General features: G+C 40.1%; 2 pseudogenes across 1 annotated transcript; both read left to right on the forward strand.

Moving 5' to 3' along the window:
- Positions 1–3,265: 3,265 nt before the first annotated feature.
- On the forward strand, positions 3,266–3,625 carry LOC149162970 (UDP-glucuronic acid decarboxylase 4 pseudogene; annotated as a pseudogene).
- An 8,640-nt stretch (positions 3,626–12,265) lies between these two features.
- On the forward strand, positions 12,266–13,357 carry LOC149162971 (glyoxylase I 4-like; annotated as a pseudogene). The gene is made up of 3 exons (XR_016261615.1): positions 12,266–12,497; positions 12,618–12,723; positions 13,059–13,357. The product of XR_016261615.1 is annotated as a glyoxylase I 4-like (transcript).
- Positions 13,358–13,739: the final 382 nt, after the last annotated feature.

Raw genomic sequence — 13,739 nt, forward strand, 5'->3', positions numbered from 1 at the left:
TATATAAGATAACGTGAATGACAAGTGAAATAGTAGCCTATGGGCGCGAGAGTAGTAGCTTGCAAGTTGGCAGACTTAAGGCGCACGGTCTGAGGTCAGACTCAATTTTGCAGGTGTTAGATAATATTGTGTTAAATTGATATGGTTTTTTCTTAATTGTTAATTTTGCAAATGTTACATAACACTGTCATTGTCCTAAATGGCCATTGTCTTACATATAAAGTTTGGTCTTAAAATATTTTTGTATTAAAGTGGTTTTGTCTTAAATATAAATATTTGTCATAGAATATTTTTGTCTTAAAAGTTTTTTCTTAAAATATTTTTGTCTCAAATGTTTTTGTCTTAAATATAAAGTTTGGTCTTAAAACGTTTTTGTATTAGCCTATTTTTGTCTTAAATATAATTTTTTGTTTTAAAATATGTTTTTGTGTTAAATAAAAAGTTGTCTTAAAATATTTTTGTCTCAAATGTTTGTGTCTTAAATATAAAATTTGGTCTTAAAATATTTTTGTATTAACCTGTTTTTGTCTGAAATATAATTTTTTGTCTTAAAATATTTTTGTTTTAAACCCTTTTTGTCTTAAAATATTTTCGTCTCAAACTATTTTTGTTTTAAATATAAAATAATATTTTTAGAATATTTTTGTCTTAAATATGAAGTTTTGTCTTAAAATATTTTTGCCTCAAACTATTTTTGTCTTAAATATAAAGTGATATTTTTAAAATATTTTTGTCTTAAATGTAAAGTGATATTTTTGTCTCAAACAATTTTTGTCTTAAATTTTATATTTAAAAAAATTTGATTAATATTAAATTTTAATGTAAATAACTAAAAAAAAAATTAATAAGTTTTCAAGACATAAGTGGCCTTCTCATAGTAATGTATCAATGGCATTTCCCTATAACTTTACAATAACAACTCACTCTTAATATTTTTTTTTAATTTTTCTAATTTTATACCAAAAATTAGTTCTAGCAGAGTGTCAAAAACGTTTCTAAAATTGATAAAACAAAAAAAAATGGCACTAGAAAATCTACACATCACCAAAAGGAAAAAGAAAAGAAAAAATCGTTTTATCTATAAATTAGACCACACCTAATCAAAATATTTTAATTAATAAATATAATTATTTATTTTATTTTATTTTTATGGAATATCACTCCATCAAAATGTAACATAAAAACATGATTCCTCATCTGTAACATAAAGACATGACAATGTCCATCAATAATTTTTCAATGGTTTCAAAATTTCTTAATTTCAATATTAGAAAAAAATTCCTAAACACTATAAAGCTGAAAGAAATTCCTAAATGCTATAAAGATGGAAACAGCTTCATAAAAATTCAGTAAATTGTTTTGCTGCTTAATCTTTGCAACTCTAGTTTTCTGTTCTCTCTGCTACACCTATTTTATTCCTTTCTTCACAAGGGCAACATCAGATTGTAACAGACATATGCAACTCCTCATTTTTAATGAAGTCTGTCTCGTTTTTTCCTTCTAAGAAAATTTCCACAATTTCTTACCCCATCTTTTTTTTATATTGCAAAAACAGAGGATATAACCGGGTTTATTTATTTCACGAAAATCTCATAAGATCTGTAAATCTCTTAAGATGTAGACTCTAGCTCGTGTCAATAATACTCGACATGCAGACTGAAGGTCGTATCAATATTTATATTTATCAAGCCCCACCCAAAATGGCTGCCAGTGGCCGGTAAGTAAAGTGTCGTGATATCAAATCGTCCATGGTGAGTGCGTTGCTGGTGTGTGACACTGAAGTTGAAAATAATTAATATTATTTTTTATTAATGGAGAAATAGTTACACCAGTTGTAACGTATCTCCTTAGTTTAGGATTTGTTCCTAGAGTTTAGGAGTTTGGTTGCAACTTCCTGAGTTCTAGTAAAGTACTTAATGATGTAATTGCTCATTTGATGTATAGTAGAGTATACGGAGAGAGTTCTCTTTGTTTGAGTGCAGTCTCCAGGTGCAGTACTCACCTGTGAGATGTAACTCCTTCTTTTTCAATTCAAGTTTGATTTTTATCTTGGTATCGGAGCACAGAGTAGGGATAGCTTTAATTTTTTTTTTTAGGATGCATCATTGATTACAGAACTGTAGTGGCATTGGAGTGTACAGAAGCATTTGTAGGATCAGGTGGACTACAGTAACACCTGGAGCATAGGTCTCAGATGACTGATCATCTCTAAGCGCAAGAAAGTGTTGGTGCGGTTTCGTCGCGAACTGTCGTGCCATTTTTGAGCAGAAGGAAGAGCTGGCGTGGTTTTTTAAGGAACAGACACGCCTCTTGGTGCGGTTTTGAGGGTGATAAGTGCGCCAACGTGCCAGAAAGTCCTATTGGCGCGGAAAATCAAGCTTTAATCGCGCCAATTTCATGAAACGCGTGGATTTTGTTTCTGGCGCGGGTATTTCGCTGTCAAAGAGCGCCAACCTCTTTCTCTTTGAAAAATCTGCAATTTTTTGCAGATCAGAGTTGCCCGGTGGTGGCACTTTGAATTTCTGGATCTGTTCGGTGGCAGCAGATCGGAGTAGCCCGGTGGTGGCGCATTGAAGTTCCTGATCTACTCGGTGGCAGCAGATCGAAGTAGCCCGGTGGTGGTGCATTGAAGTTCCTGATCTACTCGGTGGCAGTAGATCGGACTTGCCTGGTGGTGGTGCATTAAAGTTCCTGATCTGTTCAGTGGCAGCGGATCGAACTTGCCCGGTGGTGGCGCATTGGAGTTCCTGATCTGTTCGGTGGTAGCAGATCGGACTTTCCCGGTGGTGGCGCATCGGAGTTCCTGATCTGTTCGATGGTAGCAAATCGGACTTGCCCGGTGGTGTCGCATTGGAGTTCCCGATCTGTTTGGTGGCAGCAGATCAAACTTGCCTAGTGGTGGCTCATTGAAGACTGATTCATCAGAGGATCAGAAATTTATCAGTCCAATATGAATAACAGTGATGAGTACTCTTTTAAGCCAGAAAAGACGTGGTCTATTATCAGGCCAGTAGATTATTTTCTCAGGGAGCAACGGTTGCTGTTAATTTTTATAGGAATCGCCATCGCATCGACTTTCTTTATCCTTCAGCGTGGTTTTTTGGCTTCTAATGTTAATGAAAATGGAAGGTTTATGCCCAACAAACCTCATCGGGTTGTTTATGAGATGCCTATTTCTCGGTGTGCTCAATATCATTTGGGCTCGATGGTGAATTCAGTGGCTAATGTGCTCATAGGTTTGAAGAGAAAGTCCCTGTGAGTTGTCATGACGGGTGGAGCTGACAGGCTCATGACAAGAGGTGACAATGTTATTGTTGTCGACAATTTATTCACAGGAAGGAAGGAGAATGTTTTGCATCATTTTGGCAATCCAAGGTTTGAACATGATATTGTGGAACCCTTATTGTTGGAGGCTGATCAGATATACCATTTGGCTTGCCCCGTTTCCCCTGTGCATTACAAACACAATCCTGTGAAGACTATCAAAACTAATGATGTGGGAATATTGAACATATCCAGACTTGCCAAGCGCGTTGGGGCAAATGTTGAGGTTCAGAGTGCTCAAATTTTTAATCCGCGAATGTGTCGTGATGATGGTCGTGTTGCAAGTAATTTTGTTGCTTAGGCTTTGTGCAAGGAGCCTTTGACAGTCTATGGAAATGGGAAACAGACACGGAGCTTCCAGTTCGTTTCTGATCTGGTTGAAGGCCTTATGCGACTTATGGAGGGCGAACATGTTGGTCTTTTCAATCTTGGGTATCCTGGGGAATTTACAATGTTAGAACTAGAGTAGGTTGAAGAAGGAAAAGATGACTCTAACAGTGATTGGCACATTCCATTGCTAATGGAAGAAAACAGTGAGGAAGATGAAGAGTAGGAGCAGAAACAAGAAGAAGAAGTAACAGGAAATGTAATCAATAATGCAAGCCCAGAAAAGGCTGAAATAGACAGATTTGAGGTAAGTCCCCTACCAAGGAGATCAAGTAGGAATACTCGATTACCTTCTAAATTGAAAGACTATGCATTAATGTTAAAGTTTTTAAACATTGTAGAACCTGCAAATTATGAGGAAGTAAGTAAATCTGATGCATGGAGGGCTGCAATGTATGAGGAATAGAATCAATAAACAGAAACCATACTTGGGATTTGGTTGAATTGCCTGAAGGTAAAACCCCCATAGGATGCAAATGGCTGTATAAACCAAAAATAAATGCAGATGGGAGTATAGAGAAACTTAAAGCTAGACTGGTAGCAAAGGGTTACTCACAGCAAGAGGGAATAGATTTCGATGACACCTTTGCTCCTTTAGCAAAATTGTAGAAATTTTGAATAATTTAACACATATTCAACAGATATTATCCTGATCATGTACTATTGCGGAATACATACACAATACATAAGCTCCTCTACGTTGATCATCAATATAGCAGCATCAATAACAATAAAACATCAAGAGCATTCACACATTAACACAGTATGTAACCCGGGGAAAGCATCTCGCTAAAAACCCCAACTATCTGTATATTAATGATTGAGACCATGTAACATTACAAAGTACAATGCTTATCACAAGCAATCCAGTACCAACTCCACCTGTTACACACAATACAGCTAAGATCTGATCTCCAAATCTATTCCACTGCTTGCCTGCCTCTCCAGCTCAATACTTGCTCAAGAACTGATGAGAATGGTTTACCAAACTCGTATCTCACCTGAAAAAAATCACTCACACTCTGTTGGACGTGAGCACAAGCTACAATATTGGGCAAATACATGAGCAAACTCATTGGCATACTCAATCCCTTGATTGTGCAAATCATCATGCACAACTATAGTCACAACTGATAGCAATCTGATTCTCTAACACCTGTCCCTGCTGAACTGAACATGCACTGACATGCAACTGAGTTAACTAATGTATTCTATAGTTGCATTATGAGTTAATAATTAGTTTAACAACTCATCATTAGTCTATTTGCAGTTAGACTAACTACAACTAGTTTAACCAAGTCAAACTGAACATAACTCCATCAACTCCACAATCAACTCCACCAAACTCAACTGATTGATTTCTAACTGAAGTCATGCATGCAACAACTCAACTGACTCATAAGAAAAGCGTACTTCCTTTTGACAGCTGCATGGGCCACATCTGTAGCTCAAACTGAAGTGCTCCAAGAGAATAAGATCAAGTTTATAGTCCAAATATTATTATGAGACAATAATATTTGACTTTTCTATTTTTGACAGCCAGTCTAAAAATAGACTTTGATCACTCACACTGTGATCACTCACACTGTGGTCACCCACACTGTGATCATCCACACTATGATCATCCACACTGTGGTCAAAAATAGAACTTGCGCCATAATTTGCCTGCAGGCCCACTTAGTGAAGGCGACTCTTTTCACTAAGCTCCATCATCTTGTTGCAATCTCAACACTCCCTCTCGACAAGATATGGATTATCAGCAACCCCTATCCTGCCTCGGTGGTACTCGAATTTTCTCCTGGTGAGAGCCTTTGTCAGAATATCAGCATCCTGATCCTCCGTTGGAATGTATGAAAGCAACATGATCCTCTGCTGCACACAATCTCTGATATGATGGTACCTGCTGTCAATATGCTTAGATCTATCATGAAATACAGGATTAGCCAAGAGTTTAATGCAACTCTGGTTATCAAAGTAAATCACAATAGGATCCAAATGAGAACCGAACAAACCAACCAGGATCTTCCTCATCCATATAGCCTCGCATGCAGCAAAACTTGCTGCCATATACTCGGCCTCCGCTGAACTGAGTGCCATGGATCTCTGCTTCCTGCTGTACCAAGAAACGGCTGTCGATCCAATACTGAAGACCCCTCCTGATGTGCTCTTTCTATCCGTTGGGCTCCCTGCCCAATTTTCATCCGTGAAGCCACATAGCTTCACCTCATCCTCCTATCTGTACCAAAAACCTTATCCTGATGTGCCTCTCAAGTAGCACAATACATGCTTGCCCGCCTTCCAGAAGAGCTTGGTAGGCTTAACCATAGCTTGTGAAAGCTGGTTAACTGCATAGCATATATCGGGTCGTGTATTGACTAAATACATCAGCGACCCCACCAACTGTTGATAAACAGTGGCATGCACTTCTTCTCCCAAAGTGGCATCCTCCTTCCTCCAACCTCCAGGAAGAGGAGTATCAACAGGCTTGCAGCCATGCATGTTTAACTTTTCCAGTATCTCCCGAGCATACTTGCCCTGAGAAACAAACAATCCATCACTGCGCTGCCATATTTCCAATCCTAGGAAATAGTTAAGGAGGCCCAAATCCTTCATCTCAAACTCTGTAGCAAGATTCTTCTTGCATGACAGTATCAACAGCTCATCACCCGTTAGAATCAAATCATCAACATACAATACAATGATAAGAAACTTACCCTCCACCACAATCTGGTATAGGTTAGGATCTACCTCGCTCTTGGAGAATCCAAGTCCTGTGAAATAGCTGTCTATCCGTGTGTACCAAGCACGTGGTGCTTGCTTCAACCCATACAGCACTCTCTTGAGCCTGAACACATGCGACTCGCTGCTGAAGACCTCAAAGCCTTCGGGTTGCTCAGTGTACACCTCCTCCCCAATGACTCCATTGAGGAACGCAGTCTTCACATCCATCTGATGAATGTGCCATCCCATCTGCGCTGAGAGAGAAAGAATTGTCTGTATGGAAGAATACCTTGCGACAGGTGCAAAGGTCTCCTCATAATCGATCCCCTCTATCTGTGAAAAGCCTCGGGCAACAAATCTTGCCTTGTACTTCTCCACACCCCCATTAGCTGCCTGCTTAACTTTGTAGATCCATATCGAACCCACCACTGATTTCCCTTCCGGTCTAGGAACAATCTCCCATGCACTGTTTCTGACAATAGAATCATACTCTTCCACCATGGTGTCTACCCATGCGGGATCCTCCACAGCTTCCTCGAAAGAGGATGGCTCAGTCACAACACACTTGCTCATAAGAGCCATGTATCCAGTGTACCGATTAGGTGACCATCTCTACCTGCGTTGGGTTGTAGGTGGTCCTACAACTTTCTCTGCATCTTGAGCCAGTCGCTCAGCTTCTGTCAAGCGCTTTCGCCCTCTGATGGTTGGCGCTGCATGAGTGGTCTCTTCCACTCCATTAACCTCGTCTTGTGGCTGATCCACATCCTGAAGCTCATCCTTAGGAACTAATAGCTCCTCATCTGCATGCAAGTGTAGCTCCCTCTCAAGCGAATGCTTCATGGCTTTCTCCTCCTGAAATTTTATATCCCGTCGTACAACAGTTTTACCACTGTCTGGCAAATACACACGATAGTTGTGGGGCGTATCAGTGTACCCCACAAATATCCCAACCTCTGCGGCCGGTTGCAACTTCTTCCTGGCATCCTTCGTCACAGGCATGTAAACGTTAGCACCAAAAATCCTCAGATGAGAAAGATCAGGCTTCTTACCAGAATAAGTCTCCTCGAGTGTACTCATGCCAAGTATCCTATGAGGACAACGGTTCTGCACATAAACTGTTGTATTGCATGCTTCCGCCCACAAGTGAAGGGGTAGGCCCTGATCATGCAACATTGCCCGTGCAACACCCACAATCGTTCTGTTCTTCCGTTCAGCTACCCCATGCTGCTGTGGGTTATGGGGAGCTATGAGCTCTCTATGAATCCCTTCTGCCTTGCAGAAATCCTTGAACTCGTCCGAGATGTATTCACCACCATTATCGCTCCTAAGAGCCTTCACCTTCTTCCCCGACTCCTTCTCGACCAGTGATTTGAATTCACAGAACTTTGAATATGTCTCGCTCTTCTTCTGCATGAAGAAGATCCAACACTTACGAGAGAAATCATCAACAAAAATCACATAATACCTGTGTTTTGCTGTCGAAGCAACTGAGAAAGGTACACACACCTCTGTGTGAATTCTCTCAAGGATCGTCGTGGCATGAATATCCTTCTCATGAAAGGTGGCTTTCAAAAACTTCCCCAAAGTACACCCCTTGCACTGATCTGACTGCGCAAGTGTGCCTTTATGAAGCCCTGTAGTGATCTGCTGCAGTATCTTCAAGGCTCCATGGTGAAGGTGACCCAATCTCCTGTGCCACAACTCGCCATCATCCCAGCTCACCAATCCTTCTGCCTTGCCCACCATTGCTGCGCATCCATCTACATTCAACTGATAAAGGTTCCTCACTCGAACCCCTATCTTCCATGTCTCACCAGTTGTCTTGCTGTGCAGGAAAGCCTTTCCTTCGCTGAAAACAACATCATACCCCTTGTCTTCTAACATCACCACTGAGATGAGATTCTTCGTCAATCATGGAACATGCATGACTTCCTTCAATACGAAGGGTTTACCAGACTCCCTCTCAAAGGATATGGCACCGATACCGGTCGCACTGTACCTACCATCATCGCCCATCTCGATGTGCACTCCAAGATATTTGTCCTCCAGATCAGAGAACAAATCTCTATCTCCCGTCATGTGAAAAGATGCACCATTGTCCAAGAACCACACCGATCCCATCACACTTGAAACCAAGCATGCGATCAATGAAAAATCAAGCTCAAACTGTGAGGCTAGAGCCTCTCCTGCTGAAGATCTAGCAGCCTGCTTGTTCTTCTTCTTCTGCGGACAATTAGTGGCATAGTGTCTGTGCTGGCGACAGTGAAAACATTTCACCTTGGACATATCCTGCTTCTTACCTTTCGCACCAGACTGAGAAGCTTTCTTTCTCTTCCCTTTCTTTGCTTTGGCAACCAAAGCACAATTCTCTTCATCAGCTCCCTTTGACGAAGATCCGTCCCTGGTACTCCGCCTGATCTCCTCCTGCACAAGATCTGACCATAGTCTTTCCCATCCTGGCAATTTCTCCCGACCATTGACAGAGTCCTGATAGGAATGCCAACTCTTCGGAAGACCAAGGAGAGCCAAGCTCACCAAGTCCTCATCATCGACAGTAACACCCACACTTCCCAGCTCATCTCGACAATGAGTGAACTTCGTGAGATACTTGGGTATATTGTCACCCTTCTCGCATTTAATGTTTCTGAGTTTATCTTTGAGTGCCAGCTTCCTCTGATCGCTCTTGCTTTGGAATAATTCTGTTAATGATTTCCACATGAAATATGGAGTAGCCTTTCCATGGAGGCTGGACACAATGTGATCCTTCACGCCCTCCAACAGAATCCTTCGACATTTTGCGGTCTTCTTTTGCCAAGCATCAGCTTGAGTAGCATCAGTAGGCTTTGGGACATCCGTCTCTATGAACTCCTTCAGCTTGTTATCATCCAATACTGCCTCCATCCTGTCCTTCCATGCAATATAGTTTGAGCTGCCCCAAGAGTATACTCCAATCGCAATCCGTTGAAAGACATTGTTGCGTTGTCACCAAGAAAACACTGCTGCAAATTCGAATTCCACCAACAACCAACTCAACTGCCTCGGATCTAAGATTCGTGAGAACACAATATTTCTCATACAGAGATTGACTGTATGGGAATTCACTGGATATCTTACCTTCCAAAGGAAGGATGAATCCAGAGGCTACCTGGCCCGATTATAGACTCTGCCTGAAGAAATAGAATGTAAACACTTCCTGAATAGTAGATCTGATGATCAACCTGGCTCTGATACCATGTAGAAATTTTGAATAATTTAACACATATTCAACAGAGATTATCCTGATCATGTACTATTGTGGAATACATACACAATACATAAGCTTCTCTACGTTGATCATCAATATAGCAGCATCAATAACAATAAAACATCAAGAGCATTCACACATTAACACAGTATGTAACCCGGGGAAAGCATCTCGCTAAAAACCCCAACTATCTGTATATTAATGATTGAGACCATGTAACATTACAAAGTACAATGCTTATCACAATAAATCCAGTACTAGCTCCACCTGTTACACACAATACAGCTAAGATCTGATCTCCAAATCTATTCCACTGCTTGCCTGCCTCTCCAGCTCAATACCTGCTCAAGAACTGATGAGAATGGTTTACCGAACTCGTATTTCACATGCAAAAAGTCACTCACACTTTGTTGGACATGAGCACAAGCTACAATACTGGGAAAATACATGAGAAAACTCATTGGCATACTCAATCCCTTGATTGTGCAAATCATCATGCACAACTATAATCACAACTGATAGCAATCTGATTCTCTAACACCTGTCCCTGCTGAACTGAACATGCACTGACATGCAACTGAGTTAACTGATGTATTTTATAGTTGCATTATGAGTTAATAATTATTTTAACAACTCATCATTAGTCTATTTGCAGTTAGACTAACTACAACTAGTTTAACCAAGTCAAATTGAACACAAGTCCATCAACTCCACAATAAACTCCACCAAACTCAACTGATTGAGTTCTAACTGAAGTCATGCATGCAACAACTCAACTGACTCATAAGAAAAGCGTACTTCCTTCTGAAAGCTACATGGGCCACATCTGTAGCTCAAACTGAAGTGCTCCAAGAGAATAAGATCAAGTTTATAGTCCAAATATTATTATGAGACAATAATATTTGACTTTTCTATTTTTGACAGCCAGTCTAAAAATAGACTTTGATCACTCACACTATGATCACTCACACTGTGGTCACCCACACTGTGATCATCCACACTATTATTATCCACACTGTGGTCAAAAATAGAACTTGCGCCATAATTTTCCTGCGGGCCCACTTAGTGAAGGCGACTCTTTTCACTAAGCTCCATCATCTTGTTGCAATCTCAACAAAAATTAAACACCATTAGAATGCTAATTTCCTTAGCAACAAAACACAAATGGCAACTACACTAGCTAGATGTTAAGTCTGCATTTCTGAATGGTGACTTGAAGGAAGAAATTTATTTAGTACACCCTGAAGGTTTTGTGAAAAAGGGGCAGGAACATCTTGTATGTAAATTGAAAAAGGTATTTTATGGTTTAAAACAGGCACCCAGGTTGTGGTATGAGAAAATTGACCCATCGTTTGTACAACATGGCTTTCATAGGAGCTTGAATGATCCAAATCTATATACCAAGTTTAATAAACAGAGGCGAATAATTTTGATTTCTTTGTATGTAGATGATATGATCATAACAGTTAATGCTAACAATCCGATCGAAGAAATCAAATGTCACAAGTGTATGAGATGGAAAGACTCTAGACAAACCTTTCTTACTCAAGGAAAGTATGCCAGAAGCTTGCTGGAAAGGTTCAGAATGGAGCAGTGCAGATTAGCAGCAACACCATTACAGCAGAATTTAAAGTTGAGCAGTGACGACGGTACTAAAGAGGTGGATGCAACCATGTACAGACAGCTAGTTGGCAGTTTGATATATCTGACTACAACTAGACCAGATTTGGCATACTCTGTTAGTGTGTTGAGCCAGTTCATGTCAGAAACACTCAAAAGTCACTGTGTGCAGCAAAAAGTGTGTTGAGGTATCTTAGTGGTACTAGTAATTATGGCATTTTGTACACTGACACTTCTGATGTTATTCTAGCAGCTGATTCCGATTGGACAGGTAACTTGGATGATCAAATATCTATCACAGGTTACACATTCAGCATTGGATCCGGGGTCATAGCATGGAGCAACAAAAAGCATAGCACTGTAGCTCTGCTTCATCGAGAGAAACTACTGTCAAAAGAGATATGTGTTGAATATTGTAAAACTTGTGATAACAAGGCTAATTTTTTTACTAAGCCTCTTGGGCGTGTAAAGTTTGAATTGTTTAAAGGGATGCTAGGAGTTAAGGATAATCCTTTCTCCATTAACGGGGGGGTTGAAAATAATTAATATTATTTTGTATTAATGGAGAAATGGTTACAGCGGTTGTAACGTATCTCTTTAGTTTAGAATTTGTTCCTAGAGTTTAGGAGTTTGGTTGCAACTTCCTGAGTTCTAATAAAGTACTTAATGATGTAATTGCTCATTTGATGTATAGTAGAGTATACGGAGAGAGTTCTCTTTGTTTGAGTGCAGTCTCCAGGTGCAGTACTCCCCTGTGAGCTGTAACTCCTTTTTCAATTCAAATCTGATTTTTATCTCCCAAAAATTTCTCCCCAGAAAAAGACAATTGGGTTTTTAGTGGATGCCCATAAAAGTGTGTTTGTGGACACTACACTTCAAATATTGTCCGCCTTGGTCTAAAGTTCTCTGCTAGATCAAAGCCCACTCAGGGAAGCAATCCTCCCGAGTTCAATATGTGGGCACTCCAGAGATCCAGATCTTCTCTCACTGGCAAAACTCCTTGGACCATAAAAGCAAAGATGGCGGGAAATGCTGCAAAGAGCACCTCGGCCAAGGGAGCTGGCGAGCCACTGCCCCTCGTGTCTATGAACCATATATCCCTGGTATGCCGATCTGTTGAGGATTCTATGGACTTTTATGAAAATGTTCTCGTTTTCTTTCCTATTAAGAGGCCCGGATCATTTAACTTCGATGGAGCATGGTAAGTGGATAAACAAATACACATAGGCATGGTAAGATGCGAGGATCTACATGGGGAAATGAAGTGTGTCAATAATTGTTTTTGGGAATTGTGTTGATTTCACTGTTGTTTTTCCTGTAGGCTCTTCAGCTATGGAAGGGGAATACACTTGCTGCAAAATCCTAATCCAGAGGGAATGCCCAAGAAACAGGAGATAAACCCCATGGATAATGACATGTCCTTTCAGGTATGTTTATAGAATATTAACCCCATGGATAATCACATGTCCTTTCAGGTATGTTTACAGAACGATAGTTTCATTCCCCAACGAAAACAAAACGATATTTTCGCTTCACAAAAATATCAAATCCTGTGGCGTCTGGTGTTGTTTTCACATATCAAACCACTTTTCATCTAGAAATCTCTATGATGCTGAAAATAGTGACTCATAATATTTTTGGGGGTTGATAGCGGGCTTCAAATAATGTCCTAAAACATAATTTAAAATAGTGTAAGAAACTATGTTATTCAAGGACTTGGGGCCAAAAAAATACTACCTATCTGATATTTGTTTATTTTCAGTGTGAGAGCATGCAGGTTGTAGAGAGCAAGCTTGTAGAGATGAACATCCAATTTATAAAACGCACCGTGGAGGAAGGAGGAGTTTATGTTGATCATTCTTCCATGATCCAGATGGCTTCATGATTGAGATCTGCAATTGCGAAAATTGACCAGTTGTGTTCTTGGGATTTGCTTGCCCTCTCAACTGCCAATCCAATGTTTCTTCAACTAATGCAGTACTCCAACAGCAGCAGCAGCAGAGATCCACATCATGTGCACCAGCTGCTACCATGTCTCACCAAATTCTCCGAGTTCCTTGAAGAAAAGAAGGCTTTCAGCTTCTTCGATGGGCCTTCCATCATCATAGATAGCAATAAAACTGTGTGTTTAGTTTTAGTCTGCGATGTGAGATTGTGAGTCGGTTATCCGGTGCCATGAGTTGTGAATGCATTTGTTGCCCATGCCAAGAAGACTGTGATTCTTCTTGGAATTTGCAAGATGACTCTGTGTTTTAGTATAGATCTACTACCATTTGATGATTAGTCTTGAGTTGATTGCTTCAACCACTTGGTAAGAGTATGTTGTAGAGTAGACTAGTTAGTAGTTTAGATTGAAATCCCAATCATGTGGGATGTCACTCTAAATTTATACAGCCTGTAAATATATATACCCATGCACGTTGAGCATATAAAATTATGTTAT

This window comes from Pinus tabuliformis, chromosome 5_2 (assembly GCF_031772625.1).
Source record: "Pinus tabuliformis cultivar Carrire ecotype Pingquan chromosome 5_2, CPIR1, whole genome shotgun sequence".
Lineage (NCBI taxonomy): Eukaryota > Viridiplantae > Streptophyta > Pinopsida > Pinales > Pinaceae > Pinus > Pinus tabuliformis.